Below are 27425 nucleotides of genomic sequence, written 5' to 3'. Positions count from 1 at the left end.
AGAGAAAAAAAAAATGATGCTGAAGAAAAATGAAAAGAAAAAATTCTCACTCCTTCCTTTATAGCAATTTATTTACATAATTTCTGGGAGAAAAGAGGACTTTAAAACCTTCAACCAGAAATAAATTTGATAAAGTACCAAATAAAACTACACCATGAAATTCAGTTACTATGTAATTACACTACAAACCCACCAACTCCATCTAAGTAAGAAAATTACCTATCAGGAAATAGAGATCGATGCCACAGTACATCTACTTTTGTAAGGCAACCAGAACAGAACGTAAATCTCAAAAAACATAGTCAACAATGAATGTGATTGAACAAACTCTGTCATGTCTGTGCATTACCCCTTCATCCAACATGAAGTATGACATCAACACACCAGGCAAAAGGAAACGCAGAGCCTGCATGCAGAGCCCCCCGTATGAGCCCTTTCTTATCCACAAAACAGATGCATGTGCTAGTGGCCTCCCTGCACTGCCAGAGCTAGGATTCTCCACACCTTGGTCTGCCTGCCTGTGACAGAGCCTCTCCAAGGACAGTCTCCATCAGTTTCTTCTGCCCTGCTCTCATGCTGCCCTACCCACGAGAAATAAGAACATATCCCTGAACCTGGGCTGACCGTGTGACTTGCGTTGACCACAGAATGTGGCAGAAGTGATGATATGCCAATTCCAGGCCTGGCAACATCCACTTTCACCCTTGGAAACCAATCACCAGGCTGCAAGGAAATTCAAGACATCACTCTGGAGAGAGAGGCCATATAGAGAGGTCCTAGATGATAAGACATTACTTAGAGAGAGGCCACACTGAAGACTATCAAGGTCTGAGACCAATGAGTTGAAACTCTGTTGTCCTGTCTAACCCAGCCCAGACACCAGCTGAAAACAGACGAGTGAGCGACCCCCACAGATGTGACACAGAGCAGAAGAGCCGACCAGACGAGCCCTGCCCAAACTCCTAAACCACAGGGTTGTGAGAAGCAACAAATCATGATCGTCCTAAGCCACAAATTTGGAAGTGGTGCGATACTATGATTTATAATAAGAAATACACATTTGGTCTTTGTCCCCACTTTTGGCACAGATTTCCTAAAACCCTTGAAATTTCCTGAGTGAGAGAAATCTTCTGTCATTCATAAGGAGCTTCTTTTAAACTTATAGGTTGACTTAGGGTGGTACCCTAGAAAGCCTCAGGATGGGGCTGGTCACCAGAAAAACCAAGTGATTAGAGGGAAAAGAAAGGGGAGAGGGGTTAGATGGGTGGGGAGATTAAGCACTATAAAAACTACTGAACAAGATTTGATGACCTTCCAGACTGGTGAACACATTCACAGGCCAGGAGGGTGATACACCCCAGTTCTATGAGGACAGAACCTCCTATGTTTCAGACCCTTCCAGATCTTGCCCTATGCACCTCTTCATCTGGCTGTTCATCTGAATCCTCTATAATAAACTGCTAAGTGTAAGCCTGAGTTCTGTGAATCACTCTATCAAATTAGTCCAACTCAAGCAGGGCGTTACCTCCCACCTATAAGCCATCAATCAGAAGCAGAGGTGACAACCTGGACCTGCAATCAGCATCTGAAGTCCAGGTGGTACAGTTCTGTGGGACTGAGCCCTTAAACTTGTGGGATCAGATGCTATCTCCAGGTAGAGTGTGTCAGAACTAGTTAAATCTGTAGAACACCCAGTCAGTGGCTGCTGAGATTTGGAGAAATGCTTGCCAGTTTTGGAAAAAACACCCACTGAGGTTGTTTTTCCATAGCAACAGATAACTAAAGCACTACCTACCTAATATCCAGTGCACCTAATTCCTTGTTAGGGCTCTTTCTTCCTCACTAGACTACAAACTCTGGGACATGTCTATCCCAGTCCAGTACTTAGCCCAGTGCCTAGTACAGAAGAGAATGAAATGTGTGTTTATTTATATCCAGCTATGAGGGAAGCCCCAAAGCAAACTCTAAACTGTCATAAAGAGCAACACCTCGGTGAAAAAAAAATGTGGTCAGTTATAGGTGGTGCTGATGGTTCAAGGTCATCAATTCAATTTCTACAAGTCAAATATCTCCAAAACCAGAGAACTTTGTACCATTATCTAATCTCAACCAGTAATTTTATCATGCACGTGTCATGAATCAGGAGAGAGCCAGGCAACAGAGTATGCACAGCTCAGATCTATCCCCACCACTCCTAACTGGGGGGAAAGAGGGTGGGACCCAAACCTAAAAACTGTATACCCCAGGGAGAACAGGAGTCTTTTGTAATTTTTATACTCATGTAACAATGCTTCTTTATACTCATATTTGAAACAGGGCACATTCATAACAAAATACAGAAGCAGTGGATTTTCTGAGAGCTGCTGCTGCTGCTGCTAAGTTGCTTCAGTTGTGTCCGATTCTGTGCGACCCCATAGACGGCAGCCCACCAGGCTCCCCGGTCCCTGGGATTCTCCAGGTAAGAACACTGGAGTGGGTTGCCATTTCCTTCACCAATGCATGAAAGTGAAAAGTGAAAGCGAAGTCGCTCAGTCGTGTCCGACTCATAGCAGGGCTGGGAATATGGGCTACTGTATATTCTGAGCTTGAGAGTGCTGGATATAAAAGTGATGTGATTTAATTGGTAAAGCTAAGACTAAGAGATAAGAAGCTTCTATGACTGATTTCTACCACTGACGTGTTACATAATCTTGGACAAATCACACTCCACGTATAAAAACTGAAAGTAGTAACACCCTCTCTTCCTATCTTAAGGAATAATATCTCTGGAATATCTCAGGAGTTACAAAAAGCTCAAGGCAAGATTACAACTTTTCAAAGTAAAAGGCAAGTTAGGAACCAACAATAACCAGAATACACAATAACAGGACTTTGCACAAAGAAGTCTGGCACACGCAGCTCTGAAAGTGCAAAGGAAACTACACTGGCTATGAAGCAGAAACAGAGAGTACCTACCTCTAATTAATCACCTCACATACTAAAAGCAACTAATTTGATGGAATCAAGACCTATACAATCAAAATTAATACAAAGCCAAAGCAGCAGCCAAAGACTAGAAATATTAATAAAATGCTAGTGGAGGACTTCTCTGGTGATCCAGTGGTTAAGAATTCACCTTGCAATGCAGGGGACGTGGGTCCAATCCCTTGTCAGAGAATTAAGATCCCACATGCCAAGGAGCAACTAAGCCCGCCTGCCTCAACTAGAGTCCGCCCACCGAAATGAAAGATCATGCATGACGCAACAAAGATTCCGCTTGCTGCAACCAAGACGCAACACAGCCAAATAAACTAAATAATTTTTTTTTAATGTTAACAGAACCTGCACCTGTACTGCAGACATGCACAGCATTTATGTTCAGAATTACATGTATAAAATCATCAGAATTACATGTACAATATCATATAAGAAACAAATTGCCAGTCCAGGTTCGATGCAGGATACAGGAAGCTTGGGGCTGGTGCACTGGGATGACCCAGAGAGATGGTATGCGGAGGGAGGTGGGAGGGGTGTTCAGGATGGGGAACACGTGTACACCTGTGGCTGATGCATGTTGATGTATGGCAAAACCAATACAATATTGTAAAATAAAAAAAATAATAATTAAAAAATTAAAAACAAAAACAAAAACAGAATTACAAACACTCTAAAATACAACTGGTCTGCTTTTAGAAAGTTAGGCTAAGAGGTTACAGTGAATCAAATACCTGTACAAAGGTTGTCAGCCCAAATTTACCAAGAGATAAGCAAGCAATGTGACCTCTTTTTCTTATATCCACAGCCCCCAACAAGCTTTTTAAATATATAAACTCAGTGTAAGGCAGACCACTAAGGGTATATCACAAAGAAGCTGACAACTTTCAAAATGCTTTGAAGATAGGAAACTAAATAAATTCGAGTGATTGTTATTTTAATAAAGGGGAGGGAAAAAACACCAGCTTTTCTGCTACAGATTTTGCTGACTAGAGCTTCCAAAAGTAACTCACAAGGATGTAACCTAATGTCTGCAGGAAAGTATGCTCAAAAACAAAATATGATCAAAACTGGAAGCAGAAGGCTGTAAGACCCAAATTTGAGACTGACAATCTTCCTTATTCTCACCTCAGAAGAACGAAAAGAAGTTTTTAACCTGCAGACTCTTCTGGGGCAAAGAGTGAGCTGAAACCATAAGAACCCCTTCAGGTTCTTGGAAGAATACAGAAGAAATCACTGAACCGAGAAGAAACTGAAGCTCAATTTTTGAGTCACAAGCCATCAACAGGACCAGGAAGGCTACCGCTAAGTGCACAAAAGTGGCAAGAGACTTCCTACTGGCAAGTAAGAGAAAGAAAGACAAAAAGAGTAGCTTTTGATGGAAGAAACTTCACAGAGACAAAAACAGCTTAACCGCAGAATCGAGAAGGGACCCCAGCTGCTTCAGGCACGCAGGCCTAACAGCTTTGGCAACAACGTACCTCTCATCTACAAACAGCATTAGGAGGCTGAAGTGGAGCTGCTTTCAAGTCACGAAGGATCACGTCTTTCTGTTTTCTGCATAGTCTTTGGGGACAAGAGAGTCCAGCTCTGCTCCCTGGAGTACCACACGGCTCCCAGTCGTTCCTGGACACCCCTGGAGCCATAGCGACAGCACTGTCAAAAAAGCTTTAAGGACACTAAATCAGGTGTCCTCACAAGCCCAGACAGATAGGATTACTCACCAGGCAAATAAGAAAATTTAAACCTGGAAGAGGTTAAGAAATTCATCTAGGTTTGCAAGATGAGTCAGTAGGCAAAGCAGGATTTGAATTCAGGCTTTCCCTTCAGATAGTATCAGAGCTCGACTCCCAGTCCTTGGCTCAGCAGATACTGTGTTCAGTGTTCTCCAGTGTTAGAGTCAGCCCAGGTCAGGTTCTTGGCTGACTAGAACAGGGAAAGGAAAAATTTCCCTCAAGGCTTCAGGAAAAGGAGAAGTCAAATTATTAAACGCAGAGCTCTTATGCTAAAAGGTCCAGATGCCCTTCTACCTCGCCAATCACATTCCTCAGCCAATCAAAATAAGGCACTGGATTTTAAGAAACTAGTCGTTTTAAGCTCTGACTGGAAGTTGGATTGCATTTCCCCAAATTTCCAAACAAAAAACACTTAGGGGGGACAAGAAAGATGCAAAAGCAGTTACAGCCAGCCAGCAAGTGTTTACTGAATATCTAGGCGCTCAGCACTACTCTAGGTACTGAGGATCCTAGAGCCAATGAGAGATTCCTGCCCTTTATTTTTATTTATGCAATAAAAGAGTGACACTTTCAAGTACTGATAAATGCCAGGAAGAATATATAAAAAGTAATGTTGTTTAGAGGGGACAGATTAAAGGGAGGAAATCAAGAATTCAGAATCATTTCTATTTTTCTATTACTATGAGCCTGAGAAAATATGAATAAGGAGAAACGTTAAAATACTTTCATTCAAATTAATACTACCATATAATCCAACATCACTTCCTATTTTTAAATAACTACATGGTGCTGCTGCTGCTGCTGCTAAGTCGCTTTAGCCGTGTCAGACTCTGTGCAACCCCATAGATGGCAGCCCACCAGGCTCCCCCGTCCCTGGGAATCTCCAGGCAAGAACATTGGAGTGGGTTGCCATTTCCTTCTCCAATGCATGAAAGTGAAAAGTGAAAGTGAAGTCGCTCAGTCGTCTCCGACTCTTAGCAACCCCATGGACTGCAGCCTACCAGGCTCCTCCATCCATGGGATTTTCCAGGCAAGAGTACTGGGGTGGGGTGCCATTGCCTTCTCCGAAATAACTACATATATAAGACTAAATTTGAAATAGCCTTCAAAGGAAGCATTCTTACCTCAAAAGTTACAGCAAACTTAAGGCCTTTACACACATGGCAGTAAGATCCCAATATTTATCCACCAATATTTATCATCCACTGACCGCTAAAGACGAGTGGTAGAATATAACATATTTAAAACAACACTTTCACGGAACATTCGCTGAATGCAGCATACCTGACAGTACTAGCTAAGCCTCTTTCTGCACATTATCTCATTTACTTCTCACAGTGACGCCATGAAGATAGTACAGTGTCATTATCCCCACTGACAAACCACAAAACTGAGGCTTAGAAAGGTTAAATGATCTGCCCATGTGGAGGGGAGACTCAAATTCAATCAGATGCCAAAGTAGATGCTCTAACCACTCTGCTATACTGCTTCTACAGAACAAGCAGTAAACCTCAGATACAGAAAAAAAAAAAAACCAAAAACCTTTTTCATGTCTTCACACCTATGTGACAGAGAGTTAATTCAGGAGATAAAGAGAAAAGGAATAAATCTGAATAACTCCAAGTCAGAACACAGGGCTATAACCTAATTCCACAAGATCCACAACTTAACCTCCCTATCTATAACAGAGCTAACCTCACCAGTGCTAACCATTACTTGTCCCCTGGTAGGCTGTGTTAATTATTATTTGTAATATATACACAGATCATCCGTTGAAAGAGACAAGGAAAACTACAGTGTTATGATTATTACTGCCTTGATGCTAGAGCAAACAATCGATGTAAGTAAATTATGTGCACCAAGAATGCAGGGTTTGAGGGACTACCCTGGTGGTCCAGTGGCTGAGGCTCCGTGCTCCCAACGCAGGGGGCCGGGGTTTGATCCGTGCTCAGGGAACTAGAGCCCACAAGCTGCGACTAAAGACTCTGCACGCCACAACTAAAGACTTCACACCCCGAAAGGACGACTGCAGAGCCCGTGTGCTGCAATTAAGACCTGGTGCAGCCAAGATTAAAAAAGAAAGAAATGTAGGGTTAGGGAATCATTTAACTAGTTGTTTTACCTCTAATTTTCTTCCTTTTAAAAAAAATTTATTAAAGCAATACATACCGTATGACCCAGCAATTGCACCTGGGCATTTATCCAGAGAATGTACATTCACACAAAAAAATTATACACAAATGTTTATAGAAGCTTTATCTGTAATAGTCAAGAACTGGGGAAAAACTCAGAAGTTATTCAGTGGGCAAGTCATTAAACGAAACTAAGGCATATCCAAACCTGGGAATACTACCCAGCAATTAAAAAGAAACTATTGATACATGCAACTTGGATGACACTCCAGGGAATTACACTGCACTGATCAAAGAAAAACTGATCCAAAAGGCTACATTCTGGGAATTCCCTGGCAATCCAACGGTTAGCACTCAGTACTTTTCACTGTCTGGGCCAGGTTCAATTCCTGCCTAGAAACTAAGATCCCACAAGCCATGGAGCGGGCCCCCAACAAAAAAATTTTAATTAAAAAAAAAAAAAAAAAAAGGTTGCATACTATATGATTCTATTTACGTGACATTCTTGAAATGACAAAGGAAGACAGATCTGTGGGATTACAGAGCTGGGGGAGGGAGATATTGGCCGCCTTCCCCCAGAGAATATATTTTCCAGATTCTCTGCACAAAAACTCTACTGCCACTTCATCGACTGCAGCGTCACCTCACGGTGGCGTGGAGGTGGGAGTGACTATAAAAGGGTGTCAGGAAAGGCCCTGCGGGATGGAAACGTTTGCTGTCTTGGCTGTATCAGTGGCAGCACCCCGGATGTTAACAGTGTACTATGGTTTTTAAAGATGCTACCATTGCCACTGGGGGAACTGGGTACAGGGCACATGGATCTACCTCACTATCATTTCTTAAGACTGCCTATAAACCTAAAATTATCTGTAAACAAAGGCTAATCAGAAAAAAAGGGAAAAAAAAACACGCCTCTTGCAACAAGTAAAACAACAGTCTGTGGTCAACAGATTTTGTTTTCTGTATCAAAATGGTATCATATATACTACGTTAACCTAAAGCCTACCTTCTTTACCTGTCACACAGGGACTCCCCTGGCAGGCCAGTGGCTGGGACTCTGTGTTTCCAATGTAGGGGATATGGGTTCAATCCCTGATTGGAGGAAATAAGATCCTATATGCCACATGGCCAACTTTTTTTAAAAATCACTGCATCATAGAGAACTGGGGGGGAAAAGTCTTTAAGTGCCAAGCAGGATGGCAGGTATAGAATATTCTCTGACTGGGGCAAATGTTTCTAATGCTCGCGTGTTGTCGCTGAGTCAGGTGCCTTCAGTGAGAGCACGATATAGAAGTGGCATTCTAAAGAGATCTGCAGAAATGCAAGGTCTGCAGCAGCTCTTCCAGGATCCTACCCCCTTCTCTGCCTCCTCAAAGTAACCATCCTTATGGGCCCACAGAGGAAGAAATGCCAAATGATTTCTTTTGAGCAAAAACTTGCAAGAGGGGATAATTCTCCCACATACTGAAGCCACAGCAAACAAGCTTCCCTTCAAGCAGAAGTGCAAAATATCTTGTTAATAACAGTGCAGACTACCACTATTAAGTGCTTCATGTTTTGCGTACTCCATCTCCAGAGCCCCTTGCTACCCCTTTGCCATTTTACAGACCAAAAGCTGGCTTGATGTGAAATTACTCGCCCGTGATCAAACAGCCAGTACGTGGTGAAGATGGCATTCAAAGCTACAAGCGTTTTTCCCATTTTATCAGATGCTTTTCCATTTAGCATGTCTGGGGGGACTATATATGTACCAGGACCTATTATAGGTGACAGTGACAGAGAGATAAAAAACCAACAAATACAACACAGAAAAGGTCTCCAACATCAGAGTTTTCTGAAGGCAGCGGCAGTATACTGGCACTATAACTACCATACTGAAACATGGCAAGTGTTACACAAAGTGCTGTGGGTTTAAAAATCCAACCATCAGCCCCAAAGCAAGAGACACTCTCTCACATTAGCCTCCTTACAACTGTTCTTAGTTTCAGTTCCATTTGGATATTCTACAAGTCACATGTTTCTCTCTGTGATCCTTGGCAAAAGGTGTGCAGTGGCCTTCTATACAAAACACTGCCCCAGACATGCTCAGTATGAACGGAAGCTTGCCAGCTCAAATCAGCGGAAAGCTCCTTAATGCTGTAATGCTTTGAAATTTTGGCAATGAAAAGAAATGAATGTTTTTAGTCAAATCACAGATGTACAAAGTTAAATGTGACTTAGATATCACTTTGAATACAGAGTCTTAAAAAGGTATAAACCCACCTGCCCATTTTTATAAGACTCACAAGGGCAGCTCTCAGACAAAAAGCCCAGGTCTCTCAACTCATTGTATGGCATTCCTTTCCACTCTTTCTTCTTTATGGCCAATGAAAACAAACTTAGTGATGTTCAAGTTTTTCTCCTTTCATCAACAATAGATGCATTCATGAATCATGTGCAGTTTAAAGAGATCTTTATCACAAACAGGAATGCTAGGCACCCCTGAGATATATACACACAGAGGTAAAGGAGACCCTTTACTCTACCCCACCCACCCTTGATATGAAGCAGCTCTGCAGGCATTTGGGAGGGAGATGTTAACACACTAAAAACTGCCATCACCACGTATGTCATCAGTATCTTAGCAGGAGCTAGTAGTGAGGGGGTACCTACTGATACTATGAGCCAGGCACTCAAGAGTATTTACATGCTATTCCCTATCCTTACGAATACTCTTGAAAAAGGTGTTACATCGTCATGTATATTGGTGCACACCAGGTTTAAAGAAGAATCCCCAAACCCCACAGCTGCCAGGGGCTGGGCTAGAATTTAAACTCTAGAGTCCATACTCTTCGCCCACTCCATGCTCCCTAGGGATAGAATATCTGTCCTGTCTGTACATGTGGCTGTGACATCAAGTAGCCTCAAACTTCAACATTATTTCTTGAATAGCAATTATGTAATTTAGCCATCTGTTCAATCTTCTGGTTGTCTTTGCTAATTTTCTTTCATGATTCCTTGGTGGTCTTCCATGTTTTCTTCCTTTTTTTTAATTAGCAAAATCCTTTGTCCAAATGATATCTTATGCGAAAACACTAAAATATAAAACAGATCAAACCAAATATAACATATAAAACATAAAATATAAAAATAGCACATATATATGAAATGCCAACCTGCTCCAGTATTCTTATCTCAGAAATTCCATGGACAGAGGAGCCTGGCAGGCTTCAGTCCGTGGGGTCCCAAAGAGTCAGACGTGCCTGAGCACACATATACACACACACACACCCGTATGAGAACCAATGGACCTCACCACATGATTTTCGTAAGAGCCCAGAGATCCCTCAGGAGGCATCACTTTTTCTTATCCTTTACAACAGAGATGTTGCCATCCACCTTACAGGTTTCTTATGACTATTAAGTGAAGGAATAAATATAAACTTCCCAGAATGCGGTAAGTATTCAAAAGTTGGCTCCCCTCTCTTTTATCCTGCAGAGGTAATAGTTGTTGCCAATTCAAGAAAGCTCAATTTGATGGTATTTTCAGTAGCGGAGACATAAACAAGTAAATGCTCCCATAGCTCAACTAAAATAAATAAACTAGCAAACCTTTCATTAAAGAGACCAATGGTAATACTCCTTCCCAGCCAAGTTTCCAGTCAATGACCCATGGATCTCAGAGCACAACTTTCCTAGCAGACCTGAGATACCCTACAAGGCACCATAATCCAGACCAAAAGTGTCACGCGACTGAGTTAGTGTTGATCTAAGCACCTTAAATTTGGCACTTCCTGAGCTGAGCATATAAATTGGCAACTTAATACTGCATTTAATGAGTAATTTTATGCTTACGTTCTGCAACAGAATCTAATGTTCATTTTGCCCATCTTCTGGCTCCTATTCTTCCAAGCACCACAAACCAAAAATGGGCCCATCTCATGGGCACCTTCACCCAGGCAACATTAGCCTGGTCCTTCCTAAACTCTCCACTAAGCCTCTATCGCCTTATCGATGAACCTATTTGCAGGGCAGGAGTAGAGACACACAGACGTAGAGAAGGGACTTGTGGACACGAGGGGGAGCAGGGGAGGGTGGGATGAATTGAAAGAGTTGCACTGAATTACATACGTTACAGTGTGTAAAAGTTCAGTTCAGTTCAGTTCAGTTGCTCAGTCATGTCTGACTCTTTGCGACCCCGTGAATCGCAGCAGGCCAGGCCTCCTTGTCCATCACCAATTCCATCACATTGTAAAAGTTACAATGTGTCAAACAGACAGCTAGTGGGAAGTTGCTACACAACACAGAGAGCTCAGCCCCAGAGCTTATCTGAACTAGAGATGGGGGATGCGGGGGAGGGAGGCTCTAGAGGGAGGTGATACATGGGTATACTCATGGCTGGTTCACACTGCAGAGGCACAGAAACCAACACAACATTGTAAAGCAACTATCCTCCAATTAAAAATACATTTTAAAAAAGAATCTATTATCTTAGTCTGCTACTGAAAATGTGCTCCCTTTTCTGTATGTGTAACAGGAGACTAAGTCCATTTTCACAGGAAAAAGGTTCTCAGTTCCAATCTAAGCCCGACCAACAATTCTCAAATTACCAACTTTATGGAAACTGCAGGTGTTGGCTTTGACCCCTACAGCTTAGAGAAGAATCACAACAATAATACATCATACCGTCATGAAAAGGCTCGTTTATAATAAACCACATCCCTAAGCGTTCAACATGTGAGCCAAGAAGGTTCAGAATGCTAATCTTCTATTTCACCAGGATACCTTGAGCAATTCACCTACTCTGTAACGATGATTTCTTCATAAGGAAAATGAAAATATACTCATTAAAATGCCAGCAACACTGCCTGATTAACCATCACACTACTATTTCCTGGGGTTAACAGGGACCTCAGCAAGTCATCTTTGTCATTGCCCTCATTTCTTAACAAGCCCACACCAACATCATCCTAGAAAGATCTTTACGAAGTCTTTGGGAAAGATAGTTCACAACCCTCCTTGGTTAACATTTAAGTATCTTGTAGTCAGGAAGTTCTTTCTAATTTGTAATCTATATCCCTTCTGTTGCAATTAAAACACATCTCCTCTTGTCTTGTCCACTATGGAAAGAGAACATCTGCTTAACACCACCTGAACAACATCCCTTCAAGAGGATTATAAAATATAGGAAGCCTATTTCAAACGACTTCATGTAAATGCAACATGGCTTTAAATGGGTCACTGAGACAAAGGACATAATTAGGAGCCTTCAACTACCAGTTCCATCACTGACTTGCTCTGAAGATGATAGGAAGTTAAAATCATGCAGATGCTGTACCTCCATTATGCCATCAGTAAAATGCAAAGAATAAAACCAGTAACGGAGAACTCAGTTCCTGAAAAAGTTAAACATACAGGAAAGAGAGTCTCAATCCCAATCTAAGCCAACAACTCACAAATCACACACACTCTATAGAAACCGCAGGTGTTGGCTTTGATCCCTACATTTCAGAAAGAATCATTAACAATTACATTAGCAGAGGGCTCTGCAATTCCACTCCCAGGTACATACCCAAAACAACTGAGAACAAGTGCACACACATCCATGCTGACAGTAGCCCTATTCACAACACCCGAAGGTGGAGCCAAGTCCAAACGTTCGTTAACAGACGACGGACCAACAAATCACGGTGTGTGTGTACACAGACACCCAAGGCTGCGTATCGGATGATCCCACTGACACGAACTGTTTAGAATGTATCAATCCAGAGAGACAGAGTGAAGGCTGCTGGATTTCAGGTGGAGAAAAAATTTTAAAAAACTGCTCAATTGGAAAGAGGATTTCTTTGGAATGATGGAAATGTTTTGAAACTAGACAGAGGTAGCGGTTGCACAATATTATGCGAATGCCACTCAACTGTTCACTTTAAAATGGTTAATTTTATGTTTTGTGAATTTTACCTCGATAAATTATTTTAAAAGAAAAAAAAAAACTGCTAGGAGAACTAATGGGCACAATTACTATAAAATCCTTAGCCTTTCCCAGGAAAGTCATCATACAAAATTCTAGGTAGAAAAGTAGCCAAAATTTTAATATTACCTCAATATATCCAATTAGACTTTGAGTAAAGAGTGTGTAAAAGGCAAACAAAACAGAAACTGAAATAAAGTCTATAGTCATAATTACACAGTATCCTACATAGAAAGAAAAGTCAATAAACAGGTGAATGAATAAAGAGAAATAAAATAAATAACCAAGCATATCAGCTAATTAGATATGGAATGAGCTTTAAAAACCAGTAATACTGAAGTACAAAAGACCCACTAGGTAGGGAGTAAGACAGAAAGGCTAATGATAGCAAAGCTGAAAAGTACCTAAGCCTTAAACTCTGAGGCCACATATAAAAACGAGAATCTTTATCTCATCATTGCAAATATCCTCATTCCCTCTCCCCTTTCTGCTTTAATACAACTTTTTTGCAAGACATGAAGGTTAAAAGCAGCCAAGGACACCAAAATGAAATGGTATGGTTCCTACGTTCCTGGACATTCTAATAGTACTTCATTTTCTTAAAAGTCTTACTTTAAAAAAAAATTTTATTCATTTATTTGACTGCATCACATCTTAGATGTGGCATGAGGGATCTAGTTCCCTGCTGCTGCTGCTGCTAAGTCGCTTCAGTCGTGTCCGATTCTGTGTGACCCGAGACGGCAGCGCCTTCTCTGCACAAAACTCCTAGAAGACAGGAAAATCTTCATGACCCCTTGGATTTGGCAACGGATTCTTAGATATGACACCAGTAGTATGTAGGTAAATCAAACTTCACACTTTAAAACTTTTGTGTATCAAAGGACTATCAAGAAAGTAAAAAAGACAACCTAAGAATGGGAGAAATTTTTGTAAACTATATACCTGATACAGTATGCATAATATACAAAGAACACTTGGGTCAAACCCAGGCCCCCTGCATCGGGAGCCCGCAGTCTAACCACCAGGGAAGTCCCAAAGTCTTACTTCTTATGGGAAGACAGACATGCTAATCATCAAAGTACACCAACCATTTCCACTTCCTCCCTTTTCACTTCTTCAACGCTGTTCTTGCTATGATCATCAGTGATCTCTGTTTTGCTAAATCAAACAAAATATAGGGGGGGTCACTTCCTCTTTGAAACACACTCCTCTCTCAGTTTCTGAGATTTTCTCCGAACTTCCTTGGAGCTCAGTGCTGAGTGATCTTCTAATCCTAGTCTTGGACACCTTTCGTCTGCGTAAATGCATCCATTTTCCTTGGCTGTAAATACTACCTGTATACCACGGGCATCCAGATTTATTTCCAGCACCACTTCTGAGCATTAGCTCAGTAACAGCTTGCTTACTTCATGTCTCCATTTGTATTATTTCACAGATAACCCACACTGAGCACGACTGAAACTGAGGCCTTCCCTCAATTTTCCTAATAGTTGGAATCTCCTCCTCCTCCTATGCTTCCATCTCAGAACTAGCAATTTAATCTACCTAGATACTCACACCAGAAATTTGGGAATCATACCTGATACCTCTCTCTTCCCACATATCTAATCCATCATTAAGCCTTCCTGTTCTCATTCTAAAATATCTACTGTATCTTTCTGCCTTCCTCCGTCTCCTGTGCCTACAGCCTAATCCAAACCATCACCATCTTCTGCCTGGACCACTGTGTGTGCGCACGTGCTAAGTTGCTTCAGTCGCTTCCAACTCTTTGCGACCCCATGGACTGTACCCCGCCAGGCTCCTCTGTCCATGAGGTTCTCCAGGCCAGAATACTGGAGTGGACTGTCAGGCCCTCCTCCAGGTTAGATCTTCCCAACGGTGTCTCCGGTGTGTCCTGCGCTGGCAGGTAGGTTCTTTACCACCAGTGCCACACGGGAAGCCCCTGGACCACTATAAATCACCCTAAGTATTAGACGTCCCCCAACTTCCTCCTCTTTCAGATTTTCCACAATTTCCAATTTTTTCCCTCAAAGATTCCCAAAAATTTCCACAACGTAGCCAGAATAATTTTTTAAAAATCATATATTAGGTCACAACACTCATTCTTAAAACCTTCAAAGGCTTCCAATTATACTGAGGGGAAAAATACAGTATCCTTGACACAGTCCTGCCTAAGTCCCTCTCTTCTCCCTATGCCCGCATTCTCCCTCCTGCTCACTGCATTCAAACCACACCAGGCGTCTTTCGGGTTCTCCAACGTGCCAAGTTCTTTCCCACCCCAAGGCTTTCACGCATGCTATTCTCTTCCATTCCCCTTTCGTCCTTCTCACGTCTGCCTAAACCTCACTTCTTCAGAGAAACCTCCCCCAAAGCTCCAATACAATTCATGCCCCCCCCACTATAATACTTTTTACTTTTCCATCATAAAACTCTGCACACTATATAATTATATATTTGCATATTTTTTTGTTTGCTGTCTCTCTCTCCCTCTGGATCACACTCTGCATAAGGGCATAAACAATGTTTTTTTTTTTTTTCCCCTCACTGTAGTCCTGGTATAGTAGCAGTAATTTAGAGAGTTTAGAATTGTTTAAAGTAGTTTAGAATCAGAATAATTTAGGGATCTGGAGCAGGGGAGCCAGGCTGCTTGGATTCAAATCCTGGTTCTGCCACTTACTTTCGAGCTCCATGACCTTGAGCAAACTGCCTAGCCTCTCTGTGCCACCATGTCCATATCTGTAAAACGGGGAGAACCAAAGCCCCTGCGCCATCAGGCTGTCCTAAGAATGAAGAGAATCAGTGATGCAGCGCCTGCTGTGAAGCGCTGCTGTGAGCACGGGCTCTGACCAGTGCTCACTGCGGCGCCCTCACCACCCGCCAGAGGCATTCGGGAGACGTTCCCTGCATGAACGACTGGAGAAAAGACTTTACTACCATCTTTAACAGGCTTTTGTAAATGATACAGCAGGAATATTATAGAGATTTGGACATAAAGACATAAACAGTTAACGCAAAGACTGAACAAACCCAAAGTTTATAATGGCATAAAGGGATAAGAGAAAAAAAAAACAAAAAAAAACTAACTTGACTGGATGCTCAGTCTTCATAGCTAAGTAAAAACACAGTTCACTTTTCCAGAAATTTACCCAAGGAGACTTGGTAGCTTCAACTTTTCTCTGAAGTATCACCCTCTTCCACAGCTTTAATCATTTTCTTCAAGATCCTTCAAGCACCAATCACAGTCCAAAATAGATGGTAAAATTCATCTAACTTTACTAGATACTAGTATTAGTAGAAATATTAGATACTGAATATTTTCTACCTGTTTTGCAAAGAAGTGTTTTTCTGATCCTAAAATAGCTCTGGACTGTTTTGCTACATATATTACAAACTCCTCCAAGTCTCAAAGTCTGTCTTGTATCTGGAGTCCTTTCAGACACTGTTCTTTGGAGGCTCCCTCCTTTCCAGCAAGGCTCATCCTCTTACTCTAAGTTACTCAGAAGGACACTGAGGGGAAGGAGGGACAACTTATATGCTTTGTCCCTTATTCCTACTTCTTATTCAAGCTTTCTCAAAAGACCCTAAACTTCAATCTCCGCATCACTATTATCTGTTCTGCTTTTGAGAAACATATGATCTTTAGCTTGCTATAATGATATTGAAAACAATTTGGCAGCTGGAGTGCACAGTGCAATGTGCTACTCTAAATGCTTTACATATGTCAACTCATTTCATTCTCACAACAACTGTATGATGTTCTACAGATGAGGAGAGGCACAGAGAGGTTAGGTAACTTGCCTAAGTCACAGAGCTAGTAAGTACTGGCATTGTGATTTGGACCCAGACTGCCTGCCTTCAGTCAGGACCACTATGCTATTATTCCAAGAGTTTGGCAAGACACATTCTTCTGCCTTGTTTCCACAGGTCAGCTAGACTGAAAACTCCGATTCTCTCCCCAAATCAAGGACGCAGATGAATCCTCTCCAACTCGGCAAAATTTCAGATGTTTCATTATATCATTGGCATATATACCTAAAGCAACATAATTTTGGTTCATGGGACAATGTGTGTTCTATCCTGGGAAGTAGAAATTAACAAACAATGAAATCATGAAATGTGAAATTTGCCTGAGTTAATTCTGCAGACATAAATATGATTCCAGTGAGTAGCTGAAAAAAATGTTTGTAAAATGCTTTTAATTTTTTGAAGGAAAAGTACCAAACAAGACTGTAGGTGTTATTATTAATATATACACACTCAACAGCAGCCTACATTTTCCCTCTCCTAATTTCACAATTCTCCTAAGTCTCTCCCTTTGCGAGTGTGCCAAATCGCTTCAGTTCTGTCCAACTCGTATGTGACCCCATGGATTGTAGCCCACCAGGCTCCTCTGTCCATGGGATTCTCCAGGCAAGAATACTGGAGTGGGTTGCCATACCCTCCTCCAGGGGATCCTCCTGACCCAGGGATAGAACCTGAGCCTCCTGTTGCTCCTGTATTACAGGCGGATTCTTTACTGCTAAGTTATAAGGGAAACTCCAAGTCTCTCCCTTTCAGTTCAGTTCAGTCGCTCAGTCGTGTCCGACTCTTTGCAACCCCATGAATTGCAGCACACCAGGCCTCCCTGTCCATCACCAACTCAGACTCACGTCCACAGAGTCAGTGATGCCATCCAGCCATCTCATCCTCTGTCGTCCACTTCTCCTCCTGCCCCCAATCCCTCCCAGCATCAGAGTCTTTTCCAATGAGTCAACTCTTCGCATGAGGTGGCCAAAGTATTGGAGTTTCAGCTTTAGCATCATTCCTTCCAAAGAAATCCCAGGGCTGATCTCCTTCAGAATGGACTGGTTGGATCTCCTTGCAGTCCAAGGGACTCGCAAGAGTCTTCTCCAACACCACAGTTCAAAAGCATCAATTCTTCGGCGCTCAGCTTTCTTCACAGTCCAACTCTCACATCCATACATGACCACTGGAAAAACCATAGCCTTGATTAAACAGACCTTTGTTGGCAAAGTAATGTCTCTGTTTTTCAATATGGTATCTAGGTTGGTCATAACTTTTCTTCCAAGGAGTAAGTGTCTTTTAATTTCATGGCTGCAGTCACCATCTGCAGTGATTTTGGAGCCCAGAAAAATAAAGTCTGACACTGTTTCCACTGTTTCCCCATCTATTTCCCATGAAGTGATGGGACCAGATGCCATGATCTTCGTTTTCTGAATGTTGAGTTTTAAGCCAACTTTTTCACTCTCGTCTTTCACTTTCATCAAGAGGCTTTTTAGTTCCTCTTCACTTTCTGCCATAAGGGTGGTGTCATCTGCATATCTGAGGTTATTGATATTTCTCCCGGCAATCTTGAGTCCAGCTTGTGCTTTTTCCAGCCCAGCGTTTCTCATGATGTACTCTGCATAGAAGTTAAATAAGCAGGGTGACAATATACAGCCTTGACGTACTCCTTTTCCTATTTGGAACCAGTCTGTTGTTCCATGTCCAGTTCTAACTGTTGCTTCCTGACCTGCATACAGATTTCTCAAGAGGCATATCAGGTGGTCTGGTATTCCCATCTCTTTCAGAATTGTCCACAGTTTATTGTGATCCACACAGTCAAAGGCTTTGGCATAGTCAATAAAGCAGAAATAGATGTTTTTCTGGAACTCTCTTGCTTTTTCCATGATCCAGCGGATGTTGGCAATTTGGTCTCTGGTTCCTCTGCCTTTTCTAAAACCAGCTTGAACATCTGAAAGTTTGTGGTTCACGTACTGCTGAAGCCTGGCTTGGATAATTTTGAGCATTACTTTACTAGCGTGTGAGATGAGTGCAATTGTGCGGTAGTTTGAGCATTCTTTGGCATTGCCTTTCTTTGGGACTGGAATAAAAACTGACCTTTTCCAGTCCTGTGGCCACTGCTGAGTTTTCCAAATTTGCTGGCATATTGAATGCAGCACTTTCACAGCATCGTCTTTCAGGATTTGAAATAGCTCAATTAGAATTCCACCACCTCCACTAGCTTTGTTCGTAGTGATGCTTTCTAAGGCTCACTTGATTTCACATTCCAGGATGTCTGGCTCTAGATCAGTGATCACACCATCGTGATTATCTGGGTCATGAAGATCTTTTTTGAGGGCAAAGGGTCTCTCCTTTAAGTAAAGCTAAATACTTCAGTTTATTCCCTGCTATGAACACTTGAAGGCCCATACGCAGTTTTCAAATTCACTGAACTCAACTTTCAAAGAATAGCTTCTTCAGGGAAAAAACTAATAAATGGAAACTATAAGAAGTAAAAATTAAATTCATTAGTCAAGCATGCTAGATATTCATTAAGTCACGGTTATCTTGTGGTCATGTATGAATGTGAGAGTTGGACTGTGAAGAAGGCTGAGCGCTGAAGAATTGATGCTTTTGAACTGTGGTGTTGGAGAAGACTCTTGAGAGTCCCTTGGACTGCAAGGAGATCCAACCAGTCCATTCTGAAGGAGATCAGCCCTGGGATTTCTTTGGAAGAAATGATGCTGAAGCTGAAACTCCAGTACTTTGACCACCTCATGCGAAGAGTTGACTCACTGGAAAAGACTGATGCTGGGAGGGATTGGGGGCAAGAGGAGAAGGGGAGGACAGAGGATGAGATGGCTGGATGGCATCACTGACTCAATGGATGTGAGTCTCAGTGAACTCCGGGAGTTGGTGATGGACAGGGAGGCCTGGCGTGCTGCGATTCATGGGGTTGCAAAGAGTCGAACACGACTGAGCGACTGATCTGATCTGATCCTTTACTAAGCCAAATCCAGTGTTATCATACATTAAGTAACAGACAAACATTACAGACAGCAATCTATGAAGACTTCCATTGTAATGGCAACAGGAGAACTTTAATTCTCTGAATCGTGGTATGTTGTGACTGCAACTTTTTAGGGGACTTACTGTCAACTCCCACAAACGCCCAGTGCATTCCTCATGCCTTCATCTCTCTCTCTCTCCCCTCAGCCCTTGTCTGTTTCCTTTACAGCACAGCCTACATTTCAATCTTTATCAGATACCTGGTCAATTCTGCTCCCCACTCAAATTAATTCCATCAGGTCAGGAACACTCATGTCTTACTTTTGTACCCCAGCATCTAATAAGCCTTCCGTAATTATTTGTTAGATGAATAGAAGTCTGAAAAGGTGAGGCTTGAAACATACAGTTGCAATCAAGAAAGAGTTCCAAAAGGTCTGACTGGAGTATTTCACACCTCAGAACAAAAACACAGTACCGCAACAATGCTCAGTGAAGAAAGGAGAAAGCTTAGGCAAAGAAGTGAAGATTATCAACCCTAAGAGCAAAGGCGACAGAGAACAAGCTAGAAAAGACTACACTAATCCACAAACAAGCCAGGACTAACTGGAATAGAGGGAGTATCAGGCAGCACCTAAAACTTCTCTCCCTCGCACTTCCAAGGACGTGCCCCTTGACACAAACACTTTAGTAAGCTTCTCCAGGGCACTTAATGTTTGTCGCTTCTGTTTTCCATGACCGTCAGGCACAACGCTGCCTTCAAAGAAGCAAGCGGACCGAGAACCCAGACGACATCAAGTCATTGTTGCTGTAAGATAGCACAGACGTTAACACTGGAGGAGCACCTTATCTTTTCAAAGCAGCTTCAAGTATCTTCTTTTTATCAACAGAAGTTATTACAATAGCAGCATTATCTTTCCCATCCTTTCAATACAGACACATAAAAGTGCTCAAAGCCTTGAATTTGAGTCCTACCTCTGCTACATACGTGCTGTGTGATCTGGGACAAATCATTCACTTCTCTGTGATCTGAGTATCCATGGGGAAAATAATATGTACCTTCAAGGACTGTTCTGAGCATTAAGTGAGATTAACACTTGTAAAGAATACAACACAGTAAATGCTCAATAAAGGAAAGTAATCTTCCCTATGGCCTCCTTAAATAGTCCGTACAAGATTTCTCAGCTAGTAAGATGGTAAACCTAGGACTTAAACCCAGGCCGCCTGATTCCTTAATCTGTTTTCTTCCAGCCACATCGCTCTGGCAGTCTGCCGCATACTACTGACACATAAATATATTGACAATAACTGGTCACAAAATTTTTATCTATCAGTAACTAATTTTAGCTTTGAGAAAAAGGGACCAAAAAAAAAAAAAAAACCTGATCTAATTAACTTGGGGGGAGGAGGGGTTTGAAAATATAAAACATCAATTATATCCCCAAGCCGCAGCAGAGGTGGTACCACAGCACTTCCGTACAAACAAAAAAATATGACAAGAAACAGAAAGTTCTCTCTGGGTTTATGAGGAACAATTGGAGAAAGAAACGAGCATGACTATGATTAAAGGAACTGAAAAAACCTTAGGTTTTTTTTTTTGGTAAACCAAACCACTGGGCAAAAAGATCTGCATCTCATTCCAAAATAACTCAATCAGGGCTGAGAAGTATCTTTAAAAAAGAGGCCGCAGTGTGCTAACAACAAACTTTTCCTTCCAAGTCTTTTAAGAGTCAGATAAACGGGAAGAGTGAGATAAACCACCCATGTAAACTGTCAACGTTCAACAAGATCCTTGAAGACCATAAACGTCTGTTTTGGATTCAGTATTAATAAGCAGCATAAAGGACCGTGATCAAAAGGATAAAAGTCTCATAAGTAACCTAACACAAGTTGCAAAATATTTTGAAAATTATACAGTATAAAACTAAGCTATTATTCTGTTAATAAAAATAACCAACTGCTTTCAAGTGATATATATAATGAAACTTTTTTAAGTGGTATACATAACTCCTTTCAGGATAAGTTCTAAAAGACATTCAAAGAAATTCACATCTTTAACAATCCCCAAGAACTTTCTTACTAAAAGAGAAGACAGAATAATTCAGCCACATTCGGAATTTGTAAATTCTGAAAGAAAGGCCAGAAGAGAGCTTGATCTGACATTAGCAGAACACAAGAGTTAACCCAGAAAGGTAAAAGTTGAGTGAATGTCTACCACAAAGCAGGGGGGAAGCTGATAAGAAGTTCCACCCTTTCCACCACAACCAAATTTCTTGTCCTCTTCAATTCAACTTAAACCTCTGCTAATTATTTTCCACGAAAGCATAACAAAATACTCCTAACATTTCTTCCTGACACTCACAGCAAATTTCATTTCTTATTTAGCATTCATTAGGAGCCACTAACTCTAAATTCTATGCAGAACCTATCAATCTCCAGGGGAATATGTCCCTCCCTCCTCTAAATTCTTTGTTGTTGTCACTGTTCAGTGAGTTGTGTCTCTTTTGCAACCCCATAGACTGTAGCCTGCCAGGCTCCTCAGTCCATGGGATTTCCCAGGCAAGAGTGTGGGAGTGGTTTGCCATTTCCTTCTCCAGACGTTCTTCCCGGATCAGGGATGGAATCGGGGAAGCCCTCTAAATTCTTTTCTCTGATATTAAATTCTCTTCTGTCATAGAAACTTTTTCAGAGAACACACATTAGCCTAACTTCCCAATATAGAGTCTCCATAAAGACAGTCTAGTAACTCTTCATTAATCTCTTCCTGGGAGCACTCAGGATCTGGCAATTAGGAAATCACTCAAGATCAAGGGCCCCTATATTTAAATCCTGCTGACCTCACTAAAATGATGATGATAATGATAATACAAAGAAAAAACAATAATCCTTCCAAAACTCAGGTGAGAAGTCTAAATTTGTTAAAGTACATAGACTTGTATAGTCTCCCTCCAAGGACTACAAATTTAGTCTCTTCTCCCTTAAGAAAACCCAACTCCTACTGATTCTAAATTTGTACTATGGAAATACTTATTCAACCTAGAATGACCTCTAGGTTGATTATTTTTTTCAACAAAGAAATTACACAAATTAGAATCATGCCACTAAATCCAATGAAAATAAAATGAGGAAGAACATTTAGTCTCCAAAGTTTCCGGGCTAGGAGAGAAAAGGAAAAAATAATGGAGTTCCCATATTTAAACTTTCGATTTAAATATGTCAATATGTGAATGATTTCTACACATAGTCTTTTAAACTCTAGTATACGCAGTAACTAAGTCACTAATGAAATACAACAACACTGGCAAAAAAGAGACTCCTTGGGTTTTATTTGGATTCTTCCTAGAAAGCAGTCTCTCAGGACAAATATCTGACTTCAAAATCTTGACCATCCTCTTCAGGACATTAAGTACTTAACACCACAGTAGAAAGACTTCCAGTGAGAAACAGGCTGCGAGGAAGGAGGAGACAGAAAGTACCAAACCGAAAGCAAACCAGGGAGCAAACAAAATTTTCTATCAAGAAACAAAAAGAAATTGTCATGACTCCTCCCGCTAAAATGATACAGACTTTCAACGCAAAACCAGCCGCAAGACTGCGTGTTCCCTTTACTTCTGAAGTCTCCAGGGACGGAATCTACCTATATTCCTCGGAAGGAGGGACTAGAGAGACAATCAAACGACAAATCACTATGTGGATAAAATGACTGGTTAAGTATGGGGCGGGGGGACACACACAATGAACTGGTAAACAACGAAAAAATGAACTCACAGTACATTTAAAGATCTGTGCCGGATATGGGGAAAGTCACGTCCCAGATCAACCTCAGTTTCCCTACCCAAAAATAGGCGAGAACGTGACACTTGGCTCAGAGGAATCGGAGGGCCCTGCGGCCGCAGGCCTCCACCTAGTCAAGGGTCCCTTCGAAGGCCGGACTCGGAGAGTGTCCCCCAGTGCAACTGAGTCGTGACACCCGGAGCCTTTGGGGGGCGGGAGGCCAAAGCGCGCAAAGCTCTATCCGCTGCTAGAAAGAGGCTTCTCCCACACACTGGGGGTACCGACACCCTCCCCGGACCCACCGAGCCCTCGCTCCCGGACCACTCCAGGCGGCAACCCCAGCATCCCTTCCCTCCTTCCGGTTTCTCCCTCCGTTGCCCGCCGCCTCTCCGACCGCGCCCCCGAAAGCCGCCGCCGTGTAGCTCCTCCTCTGCCTGAGTCTCCGCGGCCGACCGGCGCGCCCGCCCACCTACCCACCCGCCGGCGCCAAGGTCTTCCGAACCCGGCAGGGGAAGGATGCCGGGCCGGGGCCTCCCAGGCTCCTCCCGGGCCTACCTGCGAGGCGGGCGGGGGCTCGGTTTGCAGCCCAACGGGTGGACTGAGCCGCGCACTAGAAGGAGAGGCAAGAAGGAAGCGAGAGGTCCGCTCCGCCGACCGGCGGGAGAAAGCAGCCTGAGCGCGGGGGCCTCGCGGACGAGAAGCCTTCGACCCGGCGCCGCCGCCGCCGCCGCCGCTGCCGCTCGGGAGACATCAAGCGAGAAGACGGCGCAGGAGATCACCGAATAGACGAACGCCCCAGACCTCAAAGGAGGAGCGCCCAAGCAATCGTTCAGGGAACCGCAGTTGAGCGTCGAGAAACAGCTTCGCTCCAACTTCAGGTCCGGCTCCTGTCCAAGGCGTAAATAAACGAACCCAGATCATAAGCCGTGGAGTCAGAGTAGACGGGCTTCTGCCATTTTCTGTGTCGAGTGCGGGCTGTCTAAATTGTTTAGAGAACCGGAATTTCTCTTGAGAATGTTGAAGAGCAAGTCTTAGTATAATAACACTTTGTTACTTAACTGTAATTCAGCGACTACCTTATGGACTCTCAACAGTATTTATCCCACCTGAGCCAATTTGACCTTACTGGCTCAGTGAGGTGAATTTTAAAAAAGATAGATTAGATAGATAAAGATATAGCAGAGGCACGGAGAGAATCCAGGCTGAGGAACAAATAATCTCTATTTAAGCTCCAGTTAGCTCCCATAAGCATAGCAGAGAAAAGCTGGGAACGTTCAGGGTTGTGCAGTCTGATCTTACAGCAGGAAATATAATAGACATACTGCTTTAATTTTATTCCAAAGGCCTAGAACCACAGCTGTGCTTCTTAATAATACATAATAACCAATAGACTCTTTGGGTTCTAAACTCAACAAAGTGTTATCGGCACAACTATGGCCTGTTTTTGAACTCTCTTAGTAGACAGACTAACATGGTCAGCACAAATATGGTAATATGTTCATTCCAAGCATAATTTAATAAATCATGTAGATCACCACAGTATGGTTTACCAACTGTGAGCAATAATAGTTTATCTTACCCTCCTTAGGTTTAAAAAGAAAAGACAGTCCCAGCCCTTATTAAAGAGTATATAATCCAGTCAAAGTGAAAGCCCACATACTTACAGCATTAGTTTTATTTACAATTATTTACAATTTTCTGTAATTTTTAAAAAATCCTTTAAACGCATGAAACTATTTAAGGGGCAATTCATATACATATATAATGCATGATAAGACCAGCATCCAAAATATGAGGACAAAACGCTTTATTGTCTATCATTGTTTTAGAGGACTTTTCAAATGAGTAACTATTATAGCAACATTTATAAAGGCCTAAAACAAAAGAATGTGATCATCTTCCAAATTATTCATATTCCCATGAAGTCCTTGGATATATCCTATAGTAATTTTTTCTATTTATTCTTTTGACCTCGCCATGTGGCTTGAGGGATTTTAGTTCCTCAATCTGGGATTGAACCTAAGCCATGGTGGTGAAAGCCCGGAGTCCTAACCAGTAGAGGGCCAGGGAATTCCTCTACATAATTTTTGTTCAATTTAAGCAGAAATACAATAGCATTATTGTTTTGCTTTGTATCGTTTCCCTATTAAAGCTTTTAATAGTTGTTACTTTAAACGATTGCACAATATTCTGTTGAGAAGATTTACTGACCATGCTCCCCATTTTGAATATGTATGTTACTTCCAAATATTTTCCCTGTAATTGCATCTCCTGCAAACAGGCAGCTATAATCTTATTATTTATGATTAGGACCTACTACACATAAACAAAAAGAGCAAAGAAATAAGGCAGAGGTTTATTTCTCTGTCATGTAAAAGAAATCCAGAGATGCACAGCCTCCAGGAAGGTGCAGCCGCTCAGCATCAGGGCTCAGGTTACTATCTTGTTGCTGTGACATCTTCAATAAGTGGTTTTCATCTTAGGTCCAAGACAGCTGCTCGAGCTCTAGTTATCATGTCTACATTCCAAGCAGCAGGAAGCTCAAAGAGGAAAGGCATGTCTCCTGGCCATAAGGCCACATCTTGAAAACAGCACAGGACATTTCCACTTACATTCCAGTGGCCAAAATAGAGTCACGTAGCCACACCTAACTAGGAATTTGTCTTTACCCTGGGAAGCCATATACCCGTGAAAAGTCATGGGCAAGAGGACCCTGGAGAAGAAAATGGCAACCCACTCCAGTATTCTTGCCTGGAAAATCCTATGGACAGAGGACCCTGGCGGGTTACAGTCCATAGGGTCGCAAAAGAGTTGTACTCGACTTAGCAACTAACAACAATAAGCAGTCTCTGCCAAGTTCCTGGAGCAAGTTGAGGAGCAGGCAAATTAACCTTGTTTTGCTGTTATCTCAGGGCTGGGCTTCTACTCCTAGAATACATGTTTTAGAGAAGCTTCTTTCTTGGAGAGCCTTGTGGGGCTTAAGTATCTAAAGCTACAGCCCACACTCAAACTTGACCTATGCAATGACTTTATTTTGAAACCTTGATTTCAATGAGGAAAACTAAACAAATTAATTTCAAGGCGATAGGAAGCTTTTGGTTTTTCGAATCTGGAGACTTTTATTTTGGGAAAAACACTTGAAGGCTATGCAAATATAAATCTAAAATCCACATCTGAAAATGCAGATGTTTGAGAAGTTGAGGCTACACTGCTCTGTGAAACCATGGAAAACGGTTTTTATTCTGCAGGCAGACTTGCATCTTTACAGAAAAATTTCGTTAGAGAAACTGTTTCAAGTGTGACAATAAACCATTACTTATTCTTATCAAGTCTATTGGGGCAGAAGAGAAGATAACAAAAGAGCCAGGGCTGAAACCCTCAAACCTACAGAAATCTTCTCATGCTGGAGGGAGACCTGAAAAAAGAAGCCAGATCATCTGGGATACATAACACAGACACCTTCAACTTGGTGTTAAAAAACTCAACGACTCATTTTTATGTTGATTGTTCATTATTGTATCCTGGTAGGAGTCTTCTGGAGGAGTCACCCCCTTGAAAGTAAGAGGAGGCTTCCCCTGAAGTCGGGTGACCAACTGTCTCAGTTTGCTAAGGACTAAACAGTTTCCCAGGACACAGGAGTTTCAGCGCTAAAACTGAGACAACAGAGGGCAAACCAGGAGAGTTGGCCACCCTAAGAATAATCAAAGCCGCTGTCAATCGTGTGGAAAAGTTTGGAAAGACTAAACCAGGAATGAGGACTGGGACTTATTGACCTGGGGGAGTTGCTTGTGATAAAGGGTGAAGGGAAGGGACACAAGAGAAGGGGAGGAGACTGTTCCTTATGTTGCTCTGGGCTCTGAGAAATTTAACACACTTGGTGGTAGGAATCAAGTCTGAAGCTAGGGTGAGATAACTCTGCAGCAGTACCACGAGTCATCTTATTAGGAAGCCCAGGAAGAGGGGGCTTCCCAGGTGGCTCAGTGGTAAAGAATCCGCCTGCCAAGTAGGAGACGCAGGTTAGATTCCTGGGTCAAAATGATGAGCCAGTCAGAGGCTCTGCTGTTGCAATCCTATTTTGTTCTTTTGTCCTCT

General features: G+C 42.2%; 1 protein-coding gene across 7 annotated transcripts in view; it reads right to left on the bottom strand.

Moving 5' to 3' along the window:
* Positions 1 to 24128, bottom strand: part of AMBRA1 (autophagy and beclin 1 regulator 1) — a 172101-nt gene extending 147973 nt beyond the window's left edge. For 4 of the 7 annotated variants that reach the window (XM_070383435.1, XM_070383437.1, XM_070383438.1 and 1 more), the window contains exon 1: positions 23889 to 24128. The gene's annotated coding sequence lies outside the window, so the exon portion shown is untranslated. The remainder of the gene's footprint in view (positions 1 to 23888) is intronic. The other 3 variants (XM_070383439.1, XM_070383440.1, XM_070383442.1) reach the window with 1 other exon arrangement.
* Positions 24129 to 27425: the final 3297 nt, after the last annotated feature.

This window comes from Bos mutus, chromosome 15 (assembly GCF_027580195.1).
Source record: "Bos mutus isolate GX-2022 chromosome 15, NWIPB_WYAK_1.1, whole genome shotgun sequence".
NCBI lineage: Eukaryota > Metazoa > Chordata > Mammalia > Artiodactyla > Bovidae > Bos > Bos mutus.
This window is presented reverse-complemented; position numbering and strand designations above follow the sequence as displayed.